The sequence below is a fragment of the Sarcophilus harrisii genome, chromosome 5 (genome assembly GCF_902635505.1).
Source record: "Sarcophilus harrisii chromosome 5, mSarHar1.11, whole genome shotgun sequence".
In the NCBI taxonomy this organism is placed as follows: Eukaryota; Metazoa; Chordata; class Mammalia; order Dasyuromorphia; family Dasyuridae; genus Sarcophilus; species Sarcophilus harrisii.
This window is the reverse complement of record NC_045430.1, coordinates 187254034-187272233: the sequence shown is the minus strand read 5'-3', so window position 1 is coordinate 187272233 and position 18200 is coordinate 187254034. Positions and strand designations below refer to the sequence as shown.

The following is an 18200-nucleotide window of genomic DNA, read 5'->3' as shown; positions in this document are numbered from 1 at the left end:
ATCTCACTGGGATTTATAAGGCAATAGAAGGGACAAAAAGAGAAAGAAGAGTGATACTGGGAACAATTTTGGAGATGTAAAAACTTTAGTAAAATTTATTTAAATTTTTTTTTTCTGATTTCACGTGTTTAGTTTATATCATATTGCTTGGCCTCTCAGTGGGTGAAAGAAGGACTGGGAAAAGGAGAGAATTTAAAACTCAAATTTTTTTTAAAAAAAGTAGTTGAATCAAATAATCAAAATTTAAAAAATTTAAATGCTAAAAACAAAAACAAATAACCAAGGAGGTAACATAAGCATTTTTTTCTGGTTAAGGAAAAACAAACCCAGTTAAATAATAACATCTTCAGTTCATCTAGAAGTCCTCATCTAAAGTAAAAGAATCTTCAGCTAGATTTGATAAATTCCTCTCATCATCTGATCATCTCCTACTTTCTTCTCAAAGAAATTAATTTCACCTTCTAATGTGATATTCTCCATATAATCAAATGGATTTTCTACTTTAAAAATGTTGCTAAATAGATGACTAGAAATAAAAAGAAACCCGTTGATTGGGAAATAGCTAAACAAATTTTGGCACATTAAGGTAATTACTGTGTTATAAGAAATGATGAACATGATGAATACAAAGAAGCATGGAAAAACTTACACGAACTGATAGAATAAATAAGCAGAACTAAGAAAAACATATACAAAATGACAACAATGTAAATGAAAACAACTACAAAATAAAATTAATCTTGCAAAATTATAGAGAGTAAGCATGACCTTAAAGAAGATTTATAAAAAGACACTCACACCTCACTCCTCTGCCGAGGAAGGAGGTTCACAAGTGGAGAAAATTGCATATATTTTCAGACTTTTCAATGTGTTAGTTTTGCTGATTTTATTCTCTTATTTCCCCCTCCTTTTTGTTTTGCTTTTCTTAAAAAAAAAAAAAAAAAAAAAAAAAAAAAAAAAAAAAGTCCTTATATGAGATAACTCTCTGGGAGGGGAAGAAAAAAGGATTCTGTGAAAAATTCAGAAATATAAAAACAAATGATATCAATAAAGTTTATTTTTTAAAAATCTTGCAAAAGATCAGTTTCAACATATCTGTCTGCTACAAAATAACATACTGTGTCATTAAAATGCAATTCATTCTGATCAACTTCACAGTCAAAGTCAGAATTAGAAACTCCTGTTCTAACAGCACTGATGATTATTCATTTTACTTTTTCCTGTGAAGGTTTACTTGCTAGTTATTTGAACACTGAGCAGGTAACAGTATAAACTCATTTCTACTAATAAGTTCCACTAATGAAGGGGAAGGTTTTTATGACCAAAGCAGAACTAGAGATCATTACTGATCACAAAATAGAAAATTTCGATTATACCAAACTGAAAAGTTTTTGTACAAACAAAAACTAATGCAGACAAGATTAGAAGGGAAGCAATAAACTGGGAAAATATTTTTACAGTCAAAGGTTCTGATAAAGGCCTCATTTCCAAAATATATAGAGAATTAACTCTAATTTATAAAAAATCAAGCCATTCTCCAATTGAAAAATGGTCAAAGGATATGAACAGACAATTCTCAGATGAAGAAATTGAAACTATTTCTAGTCATATGAAAAGATGCTCCAAGTCATTATTAATCAGAGAAATGCAAATTAAGACAACTCTAAGATACCACTACACACCTGTCAGATTGGCTAAGATGACAGGAAAAAATAATGATGATTGTTGGAGGGGATGTGGGAAAACTGGGACATTGATTCATTGTTGGTGGAGTTGTGAACGAATCCAACCATTTTGGAGAGTAGTTTGGAACTATGCTCAAAAAGTTATCAAACTGTGCATACCCTTTGATCCAGCAGTGTTACTACTGGGATTATATCCCAAAGAGATTATAAAGAAGGGAAAGGGACCTGTATGTGCACGAATGTTTGTGGCAGCCCTTTTTGTAGTGGCTAGAAACTGGAAACTGAATGGATGTCCATCAGTTGGAGAATGGCTGAATAAATTGTGGTATATGAAAATTATGGAATATTACTGTTCTGTAAGAAATGACCAACAGGATGATTTCAGAAAGGCCTGGAGAGACTTACACGAACTGATGCTGAGTGAAATGAGCAGGACCAGGAGATCATTATATACTTCAACAACAATACTATATGATGACCAGTTCTGATGGACCAGGCCATCCTCAGCAACGAGATCAACCAAATCATTTCTAATGGAGCAGTAATGAACTGAACTAGCTATGCCCAGAAAAAGAACTCTGGGAGATGACTAAAAACCATTACATTGAATTCCCAATCCCTATATTTATGCACACCTGCATTTTTGATTTCCTTCACAAGCTAATTGTACAATATTTCAGAGTCTGATTCTTTTTGTACAGCAAAATAACGTTTTGGTCATGTATACTTATTGTGTATCTAATTTATATTTTAATATATTTAACATCTACTGGTCATCCTGCCATTTAGGGGAGGGGGTGGGGGGGGTAAGAGGTGAAAAATTGGAACAAGAGGTTTGGCAATTGTTAATGCTGTAAAGTTACCCATGTATATATCCTGTAAATTAAAGGCTATTAAATAAAAAAAATAAAAAAATAAAAAAAAAATAAGTTCCACTAATAAGGAAAAAGCTAATCCAAGCATTAAATCTTTCTTGGACCAGAATATTGATGCAAAAGAATCAGAAAAAAATTCCTTCAACAGCTGCAAAGGCTAGTACACATTCACCATATGTTGCTTCTTTGTCCCCAATCCAGCACAGTCCAGCTTTCTTTTTAACATGAGGTAGTGGTTTCAATGCCATTGAAGAGAAATTCCATTTCCTTTGAGCCTTTAATATGAGTGTCAATAAGGAGACTGTATATTTCAGAATGTGTTTTCCATAGTAATTTGGAAGACATAGAAGCAACAGGCTTATGTTCTGTATTTGTTGGTTCATTGCGGTCCCAAGTTTGCATTTTCTCCATCACATGCTGCAAAGAAGGCCAATACATGAAATATAAAATATTTTCCCTTAAGCTTCAGAACTTCCCTGTACTGCATATCCTTCTACAAATCTCCAGCTATATAGAAGGAGCCTTGTGTTTTCTTTTAAATTTGTCAAATATAGTAGTGCTAAATGAGGAAGATAACGAAGTGGTTAGGATTCTCCTTCAGGAAGGTTCCATTTTCCAAACTGGTGAAGCCTGACCAATTCACTACTTTGGCTTTTACCAGCTCTGAGAGTCCCTAAAATTGTTTGTGCTGTTTTAATGGTGCTGGCTGCAGTGAGATTAAGGGAAGAGAATAGCACTCTTTTAGTCTATGAACTTGATCCCCATTAAGGATGGAAGGCAAAGCTACTGCAAGTGGATGACTTGGAAACTTTTTGAGGAGAGCAAGAATGACTCAGGTATGTGAGGTAAGAACAGGTACAAAAGGAGCAGGCTGGGCAAACCAAAGGAGAGGTAAACTGAGAGACAAGTCCAAGTTGAAGGGTCTAAAATACTTTCACAAATTCTCTAAATATATCTATTCTCTTTTTCTCTGTCTTTTCTTTCTGGTTGTGGCTTTCAAAAAATGTAATAATTTTTTTTAAATTGTAACTTTTTATTGACAGAACATATGCCTGGGTAATTTTTTTTTTACAACATTATCCCTTGCACTCACTTCTGTTCTGACTTTTCCCTTCTTTTCCTCCACCCCTTCCCCTAGATGGCAAGCAGTCTTATACATGTTAAATATGTTATAGTATATTCTAGATACAATATATGTGTGCAGAACCGAACAGTTCTCTTGTTGCACAGGAAGAATTGGAAAATCAAATAATTTTAAAATTATAGCTCCTTGATCTGATTTCCAAGGCAGTTTAAAAAAATATGAGGTATCCATTTTCTTCCATTTTTCTAGTCTTTTGGTTTTATTTTTAATATTTCATGTTGTCTTAGTCTTTAATCTGTTCATTTCATTATAATTTTCATGGAGTCTATTACTTGAGAAAGGTTTTACATCTCTTGTACTATGATGTTAATTCTAAGTCTTTACTCCAAAGTTTTCATTATTATCTAATTCTTTTCTCTGAGGCTTTTTAAAAATCTATAATATAATTTTAAACTCTTAAAAAAAAACCTCATATGACTTTTTCTTCCAAGAATTCTAGTTGTCCTTCTAAACTGTGTTTCACTTTGTAGATAGTTTGGATTTATTCTCTTCTGGATTTATGTCCTGGGCATCCCTAGGATTGTAGTGATTATTGTAGGATCTTTTAAAAATTATTAATTTTTCCAACCTTTGATCTTCTCAAAATAGGACTTTGTCTTAAGCCCAGTATCAGTTCATTTCTAGGGAGAATGACAGGGCATTGTTTGATCCTGATTTGTATTCCTGGGGTCCTGTTACTTCTGTCTCCAACTAGGGAATGTTCTGTTTTTCAAAGATGTCTGGAGTGGAAATATGCAAATTTCCAGTGCTTTCTAACTGCTCTGATCTAAGATCAAGTTTGATTGCTGTCCATCTTTATAAGCTCTTAATCCTGTTTTGCTTTTGGGTCTGAGTGCCATAATTAGAAAATCTCTAGTTAAAACTCCTATAAATTGTTATTGAGGTAGCCTCTTCTTCTATGAAGAAAGCTAATCTTCCTCAGTTCAAATCTGACCTCAGACACTTATCAACTGTGTGACCCTGGACAAGTCACTTAACTCTGTCTCAGTTTTCATATATATAAAATGAGCTGGAGAAGGAAATGACAAACTGTTCTAGTATCTTTGTCAAGAAAACCCTAAATGTGGTCATAAAATGTCAGAAATAATTGAAAAACAACAACAAAAAACTTCTAATGGCACCAGCCCTTAAGTGTTAGTTGGAAGATACTATTGGTGCAAAGTGATATAAAGGCCTCTCTCCCTTTCTCATTCATTCTCTCCTTTCTCACTTTGGTCTCAGCTCCTTGCCCTAGGTTTGTGGGCTGGACCTATGATTTTGCTCCTAGGTTAAAGTACATGACCTACTGTTTATTTCTATTCCTACTCTTTGCTCAGTACTTAGGCTATCTACTGTTTGTTTTTTGTTCTTACTCTGTGCTCAGTATACAACCTTAAGTTACCTAGTATTTGTTTCTGTTCCTACACTTTTGCTAAGTATACAACTTTAGGCTACCTATTGTTTTTATTGTTATTATTTACTCATAAAAGTATATTTGGACAAATGCAAAAAAGATGTATAAAAATTCACTGAAGAAAGAATAAAAAGTAGAATTTGCCAGATGGGGAAGGAGAATCAAAAACTCACTGAAGAAAATAATTTCTTAAAAACCAGAGTGGGACAACTGGAGACTAATGCTCCATGAGACATCAAGAAGCAATCAAACAATATGATAACAACACTATCAAAAGTCAAATTAATAGTTTATTATTTGAAAAAATATATGAGATCAATGGTGTCAAAAAAACAAATTAATAATCTATTATTTATAAAAAAAGTATGTGCTATCAATATTATCAAGAAGCAATCAAACAAAATTAAAAACAAAATAGAATGTGAAAAATCTCATTGGAAAAATAATTGATCTAGAAAATAGATTGAGGAGAAGTAATTTTAAAATTATTACACAAACTAAAAGCTCCAGACTAAAAAAAAAAAAAAGTATAGACATCATCTTTCAATAAATTATCAAGGAAAATTGCCTCAATTTCCTAAAATGAAAGAGTAAAGCAGAAATTAAAAGAATTCACCAATCACCTTCTGGAAAAGATCCCAAAATAAAAACTCTCAAGAATATTATAACTGGAGTCCAGAGCTCCCAGGTCTAGGAGAAATTATTGAAAGCAGCAATAAAGAAATAATTCAAATATTTTAGTGCCACAGTCCGGATAACACAAGAATTAGCAGCTTCCATACTAAAGGACTGAAGGGCTTAGAACAATGGTCCTCAAAGTGTAGTCCAAAAAATTGTTGGGGTCTCTGAAACCCTTTCAGAGGGTTTACAATTTCAAAATATTTTTTTATTTCTAATATAGTAAATAGCTATAAATATAACCCCTGTGAATAAAAACTCTTTGAACAGATCCTCAATAGTTTTTTAACAACATACTGAGAACAAAAGTTTGAGAACCACCGGCTTAGAATATGACATTCTGAAGGGCAAACGAACTAGCATTACAATCAAGAATCAACTAAGTTAACCTGTGTATAATGACCAGAGAGGGGAAAATGCAGGAGATAAATATTAAATGAACTAGAGAACTTTCAGACATTACTGATGAAAAGAACATAGCTGAAGAGAAAATTTGACTTTCAGATATGTCTCAAAAAAAAGCATGAAAAGGTAAACAGGAAAGAGAAATCATAAGGAATTCAATGAGATTAAACTCTTTACATTCCTACATGGGAATATGATAATTTTAATTCCTAAGAACATTATTGGGGCAGTTAGAAGGAATATACATAGACAGAGGGCACAGGTGTGAGTTGACTATGATTGAATGATATCTAAAAAAACAAAATTGAGGGTTAAGAAAGAGTAATGTATTTGGAGAAGGGGGAAGGGAGAGGTCGATTGGGGTAAATTATCTCAAAAGAGGCTTAAAAGAGTTTTTAGGCCAAACTTTACTTACTCTTATCAAAACTGGCTCAAAGAAAGAATAACATACACATTGAGTTTAGTTATAAAAATCTATTTTGCCCTACAGGCAAGTAAGAGAAGAAAAGGATAAGAGAAGTGGGGAGAAAGCAATAATAGAGAGGGCAAGTTGGAGGAGGGGGTAGCCAGAAGCAAAACACATGAGGAGGGATAGGGTGAAAGGAGAAAGAAAGAGAAAAGGTTAAACAAGAAAACTTGGATGGAGTAGAATACACAGTAATTATAATTGTAAAAAAAAATTACAGTAAGCTTTCCTTGATAAAGACCTCATTTCTGAAATAGACAATTGAGTTAAATTTGTAAGAATTCAAATCATTCTCCAACTGATAAATGGTCAAAAGATTTTTTACAATTTTCAAATGAAGAAATCAAGGCATCTATAATAATTTGAAAAAAATTTTAAACTCATTCATTAGAGAAATGCAAATTGAAACAACTTTGAGTTATCACCTCAGATTGACTAATATGACAGAAAAGTAAAATGACAAAAATTGGAAACTAAAGCACTCTTTGTGTAGTTGTACAGGGATCCAGCCATTCTGAAGAACATGCCCATGGGAGTACACAACCACACATGCCTTTAGATCCAGCAAAAATACCAGCACATGTGATTCCCAACAAGAGGAAAAAACATAAAGGAAAAGAATCTGTATCAACAAAAATATTTTTAGCAAGTCTTTTTCTAGTGGCAAAGAACTGGAAATTGATGCATTGCCCATCAATTGGAGAATGACTGAACAAGTTATGGTTATGATGGAATGTTAATGAGCTAGTGCTGATGGACAGAACACTTTTAGAAAAACCTTAAATGAACTATGCAAAGAGAAGAGAGTAGTAAGAGCAATATTGAACAATGTTCAGCTGTGAATGGCTTAGCTATTATTAGCAAAGCACTGATTCAAGACAATTTTGAAGGACTTATGATAAAAAATAGTGTCTTCTTCCTTTTTTTTTTTTAATTAAAACTTTTTTATTTTCAAAACACATGCAGGGATAATTTTTCAACATTGACCCTTGCATAGCCTTGTATTCCAAATTTTTTTTGCCTCTCTCCCTTTCCCTAGATGGCAAGCAATCCAATATATGTTATACATATTAAAGTATATGATAAATCCAAAATATGTAAACATATTTATACAATTATCTTGCTGCCCAGGAAAAATCAGATCAATAAGGAAAGAAAATGAGTAAGAAAACAAAATGTAAGTGAACAACAACAACAAAAAATGAGAATTATATTGTTTTTCTAATTTTAATTTTTTATTACATTTTATTTTTTATTGAAGCTTTTTATTTGTAAAACATATGCATGGGTAATTTTTCAACATTGACCCTTGCAAAACTTTCTGTTCCAAATTTTTCCCTCATTCCCCCCACCCTCTCCCCTAGAAGGCGGGTAGTCCAATACATGTTAAATATGTTAAAATATATGTTAAATCCTTTATATGTATACATATTTATATAGTTATCTTGCTGCACAAGAAAAATAGATCTAGAAAGAAAAAAAAAAACCTGAGAAGGAAAACAAAATGCAAGCTAACATCAATAGAAAGCATGAAAATTCTATGTTGTGGTCCAAATTCAGTTCCCACAGGCTTCTCCCTGGGTGTATATGGCTCTCTTCATCAGTAAACAATTGGAATTGCTTTGAATCATCTCATTGTTGAAAAGAGCCATATCCATTAGAATTGATCATCACATAATCTTGTTGCCATGTGTAATGATCGCCTGGTTCTGCTCACTTCACTTAGTATCAGCTCATATAAGTCTCTTCAGGCCTTTCTGAAACCATCCTGTTGGTTGTTTCTTATGGAACAATAATATTCCATAACATTCCTATACCATAACTTATTCAGCCATTCTCCAATTGATGGGCATCCACTCAGTTTCCAGTTTCTTGCCACTACCAAAAGGGCTGCCACAAACTTTTTGCATATGTGGGTCCCTTTGCCTCTTTTAAGATCTCTTTGACATAAGCCTGATGAGGTGTGTGAATGAATGCGATTACTTTTACTTGGAAGCACAGATTCGAAAGCTGAAAGAATTCACTAACCCCAGAAGTTGTGACAAAAAGTAGGGTTTTATTTTATTTATTTTTTTCACTAATGAGCATATTTTTCTAAATGGAGAAAATCTGCAAAGAAAAGGTTTGCCAAAGACTTATTTTATGGGTAAATCCAGGATTTCTCAATGGAATGTAAAATTTTTCCTGAGGATGTGATGTCAATAGTTTGATTTGCCTTTGAATGGTTTTCCTTACCTCACTCTGAAAGGATGTGAAAGCATTTGGAGCTTGGATTTTTTTTGTTGTTGTTGTTGTGTTTTTTGGGTTTTTTTTTTTTTTTTTTTTTTTTTTTTTTCAGAGCAAAGGGGACATGGTTTTTGTTATTTTACATAATTTTACAAAGTTCACTCAGGTCATACAGAGTTCACTCACATCAAACCTAGTAGTAATACTACTGGGTCAAAGGGTATGTACAGTTTGATAACTTTTTGAGCATGATTCCAGATTGCTCTCCAGAATGGTTGGATCTGTTCACAGTTCCACCAAGAGAATGTTATGTTGTGATCCACACTCAGTTTCCACCGTTCTCTTTCTGGGTGTAGTTGCTTTTCTTCATCACAAGATCACTGGAACTGGCCTCAATTGTTGGAAAGAATCACGTCCATTAGAATTGATCATCATATGATATTGCTGCCATATACAATGATCTCCTGGTCCTGCTCATTTCACTTAGCATCAGTTCGTGTAAGTCTCTCTATGCCTCTCTGAAATCATCCTCTTGATCATTTCTTATAGAAAAATAATATTCCAGAACATTCATGTGCCATAACTTATTCAGTCATTCTCCAACTGATAGGCATCCATTTAGTTTCCAGTTTAATAGTGTCCTCTTCCAGAGAAAGAATTCATGTGGTCTGAATAAAGATCAAAGCATATTAAAAAAAAAAAAACCCTTAATTTTCTTAGATTCATTTGCTTTTTGATCTGTGTTTTCTTTCACAACATTATTAACATGGAAATATGTTTGACATAACTGCATAAATATAACCTATATCAAATTGCTTCCTATCTATGATCCTGAATGAAAAAAAAAAGGATATTTAATGAACTCAAAGATTTTCAGCTTTTTATGACAAAACCTCCAGAACTTAAGAGAAAATTAGATATATAATATCCAGGAGAAATATAGGATAAGCATTAAAGAATAATTATAAGGGAGTCAATAAGGTCAAATTATTTATTTCCTCAATGTGGAAATATTAGCAATCTCTTATTATCATTTTTTAAATTATGAAATTAAAAATGGTATGGGTTGAACTGAATATGATGGGGTGATTCTAAAAAATTGTAGGATAAAAAGGAGTAATTATTTCACACAGATGAAGCATGAAAGGAAAAACTGATACAAAAGAAACTCTTGAAGAAGGAAATTGGGGAGTTCTGGAACCTTACTCTCATTTTGGGAATGGATTAAAGAGGGGTATATATTTATAAAAGTTTAAAAGTCTTCTAAATTCAGAAGGAAATAAAAGGGCAAAGGGATAAGGTGGGAAGAGAGAGACTCAAGGAGTAAATATATTAAGGAATAGGAAGGCAAGGAAAAATAGGAGCAAGTAAAATGCACAACAAGTAATTGTGGCTTAGATCATGAATGGGACAACTTTACTTATAAAATAGAAATGGATAGCAAATTAAAAATCTCAATTCAACAATGTGTTGCTTTGAGTAAACATTAAAAAATGAGAGATACATACAAAGATAAAATAAAGGCCAGAAGAAGAATTTCATATGTAAAACAAAAAACAAACAAACAAAAAACACAGGAATGGTAATCATGATCTCAGACATAGTTAAATTTAAAATAGACTTAAAGTACATTGTGTTAGCAATATCATTCAATATTGTTTAGACAATTTAAAATACCTAGACAATATAAAACACCTGAGTGTATACCTGACAAAACAGGCACAAAAACATAAGCAACATAAAGCATTTTTTATACAAACCCAATTCTAAAAAAAATGAAGTTTTATTGTTTATGTGTAGGTAAAACCATTGTAATTTTTAAAATGACAATTTTACCTAAACTTTTTATTCAATGTCATCTCAATTGAATAGCTCAAAAATTATATTACTGTTAGAAAAATAATAACAAAGTTCATATGGAAGAAAAAATGGTGAAGAACTTCAAAGATATAAAGGAAGTAGAATCAGCAATATCAGATCTTAAACAATAATTTAAGAGCACTGTTGAAATATAAAAAAGGATAATTTAAATTATTCTGAATTAAAATTTTGTTATAAAAATAAAACTGATGTAGCCAAGAATAGAAGGAATGAAGAAAATTGGAAAAAAAAAATTCATAGACAACCTCTCATGTAGGATGTGATTGTATTGGAATATTGCTGTAGTGTAGAAAATGAAGAGTTGGTTGATTTATAAAAACATGGAAAGACTTGTACTTATGAAGGAAGATGTATTCATCTTCAGAAAAAGATGATAGAAGGAAGTAAGCATAGTATAATGTACTTATTATACACACATGAGTATATATGTGTATATTTATAGATATCTATGTATATGTGTATATCTTTGCTAAATTATAGCTTTCTTTAGGGTGGTGGGGGGAGGGCAGAGGAAAAAATAAAGTAAAAAGTACACAGCAAAGAACAAAAGAAAACCTACAAAGAAGCAAAAAAAAGTTGGGCAGCTTTGAAAAGTATAGTATTAAAGAAAGGACCCCGAAACTCTAAAAATCCTTGAAGGAGAAAATCTCCTTCAATTCTGCCTCAGTGAGGGATCCTGTCCCCGGGGGAAAGCAAACAAGACAGTTTCATTCTATTATGTAGCAAAAGGAATTCCAATCCTATTGAATTAAAAAATCTTATTGAATTCCAGCTCAAGCTGAAACCCAGTGAGTAGATGCGCCAACTTGGGACTCCACCCACAAGTTCCCTTTAACTTGTAGTCAAAGCTCCTATTGTAAAAGAGCCAAACTAAAATCCTCTCTTTGCAGAGGTTCCAAACATACCAGCTATGCCATGCCATGCCAAGGAGGCCTCTGCACACTGGAATATTCTTTTCCAGTGCCACACTTTCTTTACCCTCACCTATTTCCCTAACGAGACTTGATGCCTCTCTGTCAGGATTTCTAACTTCCTTTCCAATCCCTATAATAAACCTCTTTTATCAGTCTAGGTTTTGGGGTCTGTAAATTCCTTTACTGAGAATCTCTGTGCCACCAGAAAGGAGTCCCCAAAACTCCCTACCCAAATCCTAAGGAGTTGTAGGGGAACCAAACCTCTCCATTTGGTTCCCTGAACCCCGAACCTGCCACTAGACCTTATCATTTAACTTCCTGACCACCAGAAACCCTAATCTTATTTTGGTTTCATAAATCTAGACCTTATCACTTGATTCCCTCCTAAAGGGAATCCCCAAATCTAAACCTCATCAGTATTTATTATGTAGATTTTCTGGAAATGGAAATTTATTGTTTTATATTGAATCTTCTCTTAAGTTATACTGTGTGCATGGTAACTCCCTCCCCCCCCCCTTTTTTTTTTATCATTTTGTATTTAAGTTTAAAATAAAAATAATTACAAGAAAACAAATTGATTGCTTCTTGGAATGGGTAGCAGGAAAGGAGAAAACTTGGAACCCAAAATTTTCAGAAATGAATGTTAAAAATTGTTTTTACATGCATGAAAAAAGAGACTTAATCAGGCTTCTGATTAATTCAGTAACCAACCAGAACCCCAGAGAATCAGTATTGGCTTTTGATGTTCACCTCCAGAAAGAAGAGAATTAACCTCAAGGTGTACTATCATAGTTACATTTTGAAAAAAAAAAAAGGCAAATGTGTAGATTTGTTTTTCTTGAATATGCATTTTTTAAAAATACAGAGGTTTTAGCTTTTTTATAGATTTTAGAGATTGGACTTGGGAAGGAGAGGGGAGTTAGCAATTCTGTTGCCAAAAAACTAAGAAAAAACAGAGGCGATGAAACATTCAATAATGCATTGAAGAGGACAGAAGGAAATGTAAAGGAAACAAAGAGGACAAGTTGGTTTGTTTTTTTTTAAACAAGCTATCCATTTATAGATTTATGACTTCATATATTATCCCCCTTTTCTGTTTTGTATGTGGAAATGTGAGTTTGTGGAGTTATTAATTATGTTAGGAATAAAACATTTAAAAAAGAAATAGAGTTTTTGAAGAGGGGGTGAATGGGACTGTAGAGATAGTGGATTTTGTTTTGGATATACTGAGTTTAAAATGTTTCTGTTACATTCATCCCAATGGAGACCCAGCCAGAACTAACTAGTTGGGCAACACAGCTCCTTCTCTTCTCTGCTTTCTCTTTCTTTTATTTTCTCTTTTCCTTTGCTTTGCTTTCTTTTTCTTTTCTTTTCTTTCTTCTTTCCTTTCCCTTCTTTCTGTCCACCCCAGCATATCTTACCCTTATCTGTAGGTGTTCTGCCCATAAATTTTGATCACTGAAACCTTGAAAGAGATCTTAGAGTTTAATGCGCTAGGTCCATACCTTAAACCAAATCACTCTCATTCTCATTGATTAACCAATAATAAATAAGTCCCAGGTCAAGGTCCACCTTGGTCACTTGGTCACTGAGGCATTGGATTGCCTCAGAGTGAATAGAAATAACAATTGTTTCTGTTTTGGTCGGAAACCCTCAGGGTCTTTTCCTCCCAGATTGATAAATATAAATATATATATATATATATATATTAAAAATATATTTATATACATATATGTATATATATGTATGCATAAAATATGTACATATATATGTATATATGAATATTTGGATTAGGTAAAAGAGGCCTTTTCTCATTCACTTCTTATTTAACCTTAATCACTGATTAAATGTTGCCTCAGTCTGTAATGCCGGAGAAATTGAGGCAAGATAGAGATTAAAGAGTATTTTCTAATTTATTAAATGGGAGAGATTTACTGGGACCAAATTGATCCATGGTTTGGTCCCAGGGCTGAATGAGACTATCGTCTCCAAGAATCCAGCAAACAATGTGAGTTCTCAATGACCTATATACACGTGGCTCAGACTCAGGGGGTAGACTGAGGCAGAGGCGGAGTCAGGGTGCTGAGAGCAGAATGGGACTCTGACAGGGTGGGGTGAGCCTCCAGAGATGGGATGACATAATAGGGGGAGGAACCCCAGAGATGGGGAGAGGCATCTTGATAAGAAGGTATCTGACATTCCCATAACTTGGGATGGGGAGAGGCAATATCTTTTATCCTTACCAAATATTCTGATAAAGAGAGAGGGAAGGTTTTGTAGGACTAGAACTGAGAAGCAAGAAAACTGAGTCAGGAATGGGTCAGGATAATTAGGGAGACTGATTCAGGCAATAAAAGAGAACTGTGGCATAACAAGTCAAACTAAGATCTATTGAAGATCTTAGTTAAAAGGGCCAAGGTTTATACTGTATTTATACTGTATCTCAAGTCATCCTGATCTGTATCTGGCCACTGGACCCAGATACCTTTGGAGGGGAATGTCCAGCCCTCCCCCACTTAAATTCATTTCATTTCTATGTCATGGCGTCACCTTCCCAACATCATATTCTTCTTTGAGAACAAAGAAAAAACAACGGACCAAAATGTCAATAGGCACCTGGTCTTTCAAGACTGATGTTCAGGGGAGAGACTAGAACTTGATATATAGAACTGTGAATCATATGTATAGAGATGATAATTAAACAAATGGGAACAGAAGAGGTCACCAGGATAGAAAGGAGAGAGAGAAGAAAGAATATTCTATTAGTCTTGCAGAACTCCCATAGATAGGGGAATTGACAAGGATGATGAGCCACAAAAAAACTATGGAGAAGAAGCTGTTAAGAGGAGAAATGGTGACAAAAATTTGGTAAGGAGGGAATGTCCAGAGTTAAGAGGAATTATCAGGGTCAAATGCAGCAGCTAGTTGAGAAGTTTTATGATGTAAGCAAATGTCATCAATGGCAATTAAAAAGTGTCTTGTTAACTTTGAAGAGAGCAATTTGTTAAGGGATGAGATCTGAAACCAGAAAGTTGAGAATTGGAAATGGTGAGAGATGAGTGAAAAGCAAATGTTAAAGACAATGAATATAAAACAGGTTTTTTTTTTCCCCCTAAGGTTTTGTCTGGGAATGGAATAAGAGATAAAATAACTTTAGAGGACTGCAAAGTTTAAAAGTTTTAGTTTTTTAGTTTTTTGAAAGGACAGAGAATAGTTGGACATATTTGAAGGAAATAATAAAGAAATTTGTAAGCAGAAAAGCACTAAAGATTAGAGAGAGATCAGGATTGAAGTTAGATCTGTTAGGAAAGATGAGAAGAGGATCAAGGGTATATGTAGAACCTTTGCAAAGAGAAAGATTACTTCATTTTCAGAGACTAAAAGCAAGGAGGAGAAAATGGGGGACAATTTCAAGATGTTTAGAGATAAAGAGAAGGGGCAAAGAGAAAGCTCTTGGGGATTGGTATCAACTTTCTCAATAAGGTTAAGTAGTTTGGTTCTTACCTGGTGGAAATGTAGGATGAGAAGTTGTGGGAAGCTTGAGAAGTAAAAAAAAAAAAAAAAAAAAAAAAATTGGAAAAGATTCTGTGAGTACTGAGGTAGGGAAACAATTAAAAGGAATAAAAGGATTTCATTGTTTCATTGAAAGCTCAGTTGAAACTGGATAACACTAATTTATAATGTACCCAGTAAGCATGGGTGTATCTGATTATCCCAATTCCACAGGTAACCAGTTGCCCATGGGAATGAAAGTGACTATTTGATTAGTGTTATAAGGAAATAAAGCTCTAAGAATATCAGTTTTTAACATAGGTTTCCTATTCTGATTTTTAGAACATATCGAGAGTACTCCAAAGCTAGATGTCTCAAATTAAATAGTACCTGAGAGGCAAGGCTAAGAAACTATGAATATGTAGTGTATAAGGATAGGGACTGGACCTGTAATTTCTTTGGTCTGGAAAACTCCCTGGATTAAGAAGTTCCTTTTACCATTGCTGGCTACCACTTTCTTTTCAATTTGTAGTCTTAGAAAGTTTCTCACCATAGTGAAGCATTAAATAACTTGCCTAGGGTTAACACAGCTAGTATATGTTAAGATGTGGGACTTGAACTCAGATCTCTCTGGTTTAAGGCTAGTTCTCTGTCCATTAAACCATGTTGCATATAAGATTTAATTGAATTGTGTGCTAAACAGTCAGGAATTAAGATAGACTTGATATAATAGTATTCTAATTTTTTTTTGGAAAAGCTTTAGTGTTCTATTTTTAATGAGACTAAACCAGTCCAAAATGACTTCCATTCTCTCCTTCCATTCTTCTAAGTTGATTTCAGAACTATGAATTTGAAGTTGACATTTAAAATTATTAGAAAAGACAAGAAGTCTGGGATAGGTCTGCAGTGTGAATAGTCAGTCATCTGATTAGATATGCAGAGTATGGAAGAGGAAAGAGCCTATGATGAATTAGTTTTTGATCTGGGGTGAATAGTAGGATTGTGGCACCATCCATAAAAATGGAAAAGTTGGGAAGAAATATTAAGTGCCAAAATCACAGGATTTGAATTGGAAGATTCTCAGAGTCCCAAAGTTGGAAGTGACTCAGAAATCATGTCTTATTCATAGATTTTATAATGAATCCTTTCTTCTTTTTTGAAAAGTATTTAATTTGTTTTAATTAGCCATGCTTTGCTTTCTCACCCCCTGAACTCATGCTGTACCTCAATTGAAAACACAAGAAAAAGAAAATTCTTTATTAATATAGTCAATCAGAGCAGATTTCTACACTGGCCATGCCTTCCCCAAATTTATCTCATTTTTCATTCTGAGTCTTTATCTCTCTGTTTTCATATGTATATTTTCTCTGATTTTTGTTTTGCTTAGTGAGTTGGATAAATGAGTTTCTTTGTTTTTTGTTTCATGTGTTCATTATAGAATTGGTATTTGGTAGAAAGGGGGTCAAGTTCTGGATATAGAACTTGGTTCATTCACTAAGAAATGGCAATCAAGAGTATAGCTTGAACTATATTCCCTATAAACTATATTATAATATATAATATAATATATATAAAATATATAATAATATAAACTATATTCCTATGGCTAATAAAATTTAATGAAGCAGATAGATATAATTCTAGCTTAGTATTCCCCCTCTCTGAGGAAAGCAGATTGGTCAGTTACTGTTTCCACTTTCTCCTTCCACTACTAGAAGGAATTAAAGTCTCCCTTGGATACAAAGAGAAGGAGATGCTAAAGTGTATTTGTTTTTCCCTCTCTTTGAGCTACAGGACACTGGAATTTGGTAACATATTTCATCATTAGTCCTGTGGAAACCTTGTTGATCATCATGCTGATAGAAATTCAAGAAAATAATATTCCATAACATTTAAATACCATACCTTGTTCATATATCCCCCAATTTATAGGTATTCTCTCAGTTTCCCATTCTTTGAGCTATAAATAATTTAACTTGATAATCAATTTAATCTTTAATTTTCATAATCTTTCATACATCTTTAAACTATGTTCTACTTAGGACTAATCCTTCCCTTAATCTAGACTCTGCCAAATTTCCCCTTCTCTTTTCTTCCCTTTCCCTTCTATTTTCCTGTTGAGTGAAATGTATTTCTGTATTCAATTGTATGTATATATATTCGTCCCTCTTTTGACCACATGAGATATCAGAGGAGAGCGGAGTTCAAGTTATCAGCTACTCTCTCCTACCCCTTCTTCCTTATTTATATAAATGTTTGTGTGCCTTGCTTATGTGAGATAATTTTCCATATCTTCCTTCCCTCTTCTCTATCTACTTGTAATGTATTTTCTTCCCCTCTCTTTCCATTAAAAAAAAAAGATTATTAAGAGTACTAGTCCTGAAGTCAGGGGGCCTGAGTTCAAATCTGGCCTCAGACACTTAATACTTCCTAGCTATGTGACCCTAGGCAAGTCACTTGACCCCAATTGCCTCAGGAAAAAAAAAGAGAGATTATCAAAACATAACAGAAACATAACAAAACCATTACACTTGTCTAATGAACTCTGTCTATGAACTTTAATTATGTTAAAGTTCAGAGGGGTCACATATATCATCTCCCCATATTGTAATGTAAGCAATTTATCATTATCTAGGCTTTTATGATTGTTCATTCATGTTTACCTTTTTATGTTCCTCTGAACTCCTGTGTTTGAACTTCAAAGTTTCTCTGAAGCTCTGGTCTTTTCATCAGGAATACTTGGAAGTCCTCTGTTTCATTAAAAATCCATTTTTCCCCCTGAAGCATACTTATTCTTCTTGGGTAAATTATTCTTGGCTGTAAACTCCTATTGCTGTGTTTTCACTAATCCTTATTATATCATCTCATACAAGTAGCTACGTACTCCAATAAAGATGTCAAATGAGGGAAAATTATCTCCCTATGCAGCCTATTCTACCTTGGATATATCTTACTGCTATAAGTTGTTTTTTGGGAAAGAAATTCTTCAAAAGAAGTTAGCACTGAATGGGCTTATAGGGAGCATCATAGCAATATTCACC

At 33.5% G+C, this 18200-nt stretch overlaps 1 pseudogene; it reads right to left on the bottom strand.

The window, feature by feature from the left end:
• Positions 1-794: 794 nt before the first annotated feature.
• The window catches only part of LOC100927106, a 189052-nt pseudogene continuing 171646 nt past the window's right edge, over positions 795-18200 (bottom strand).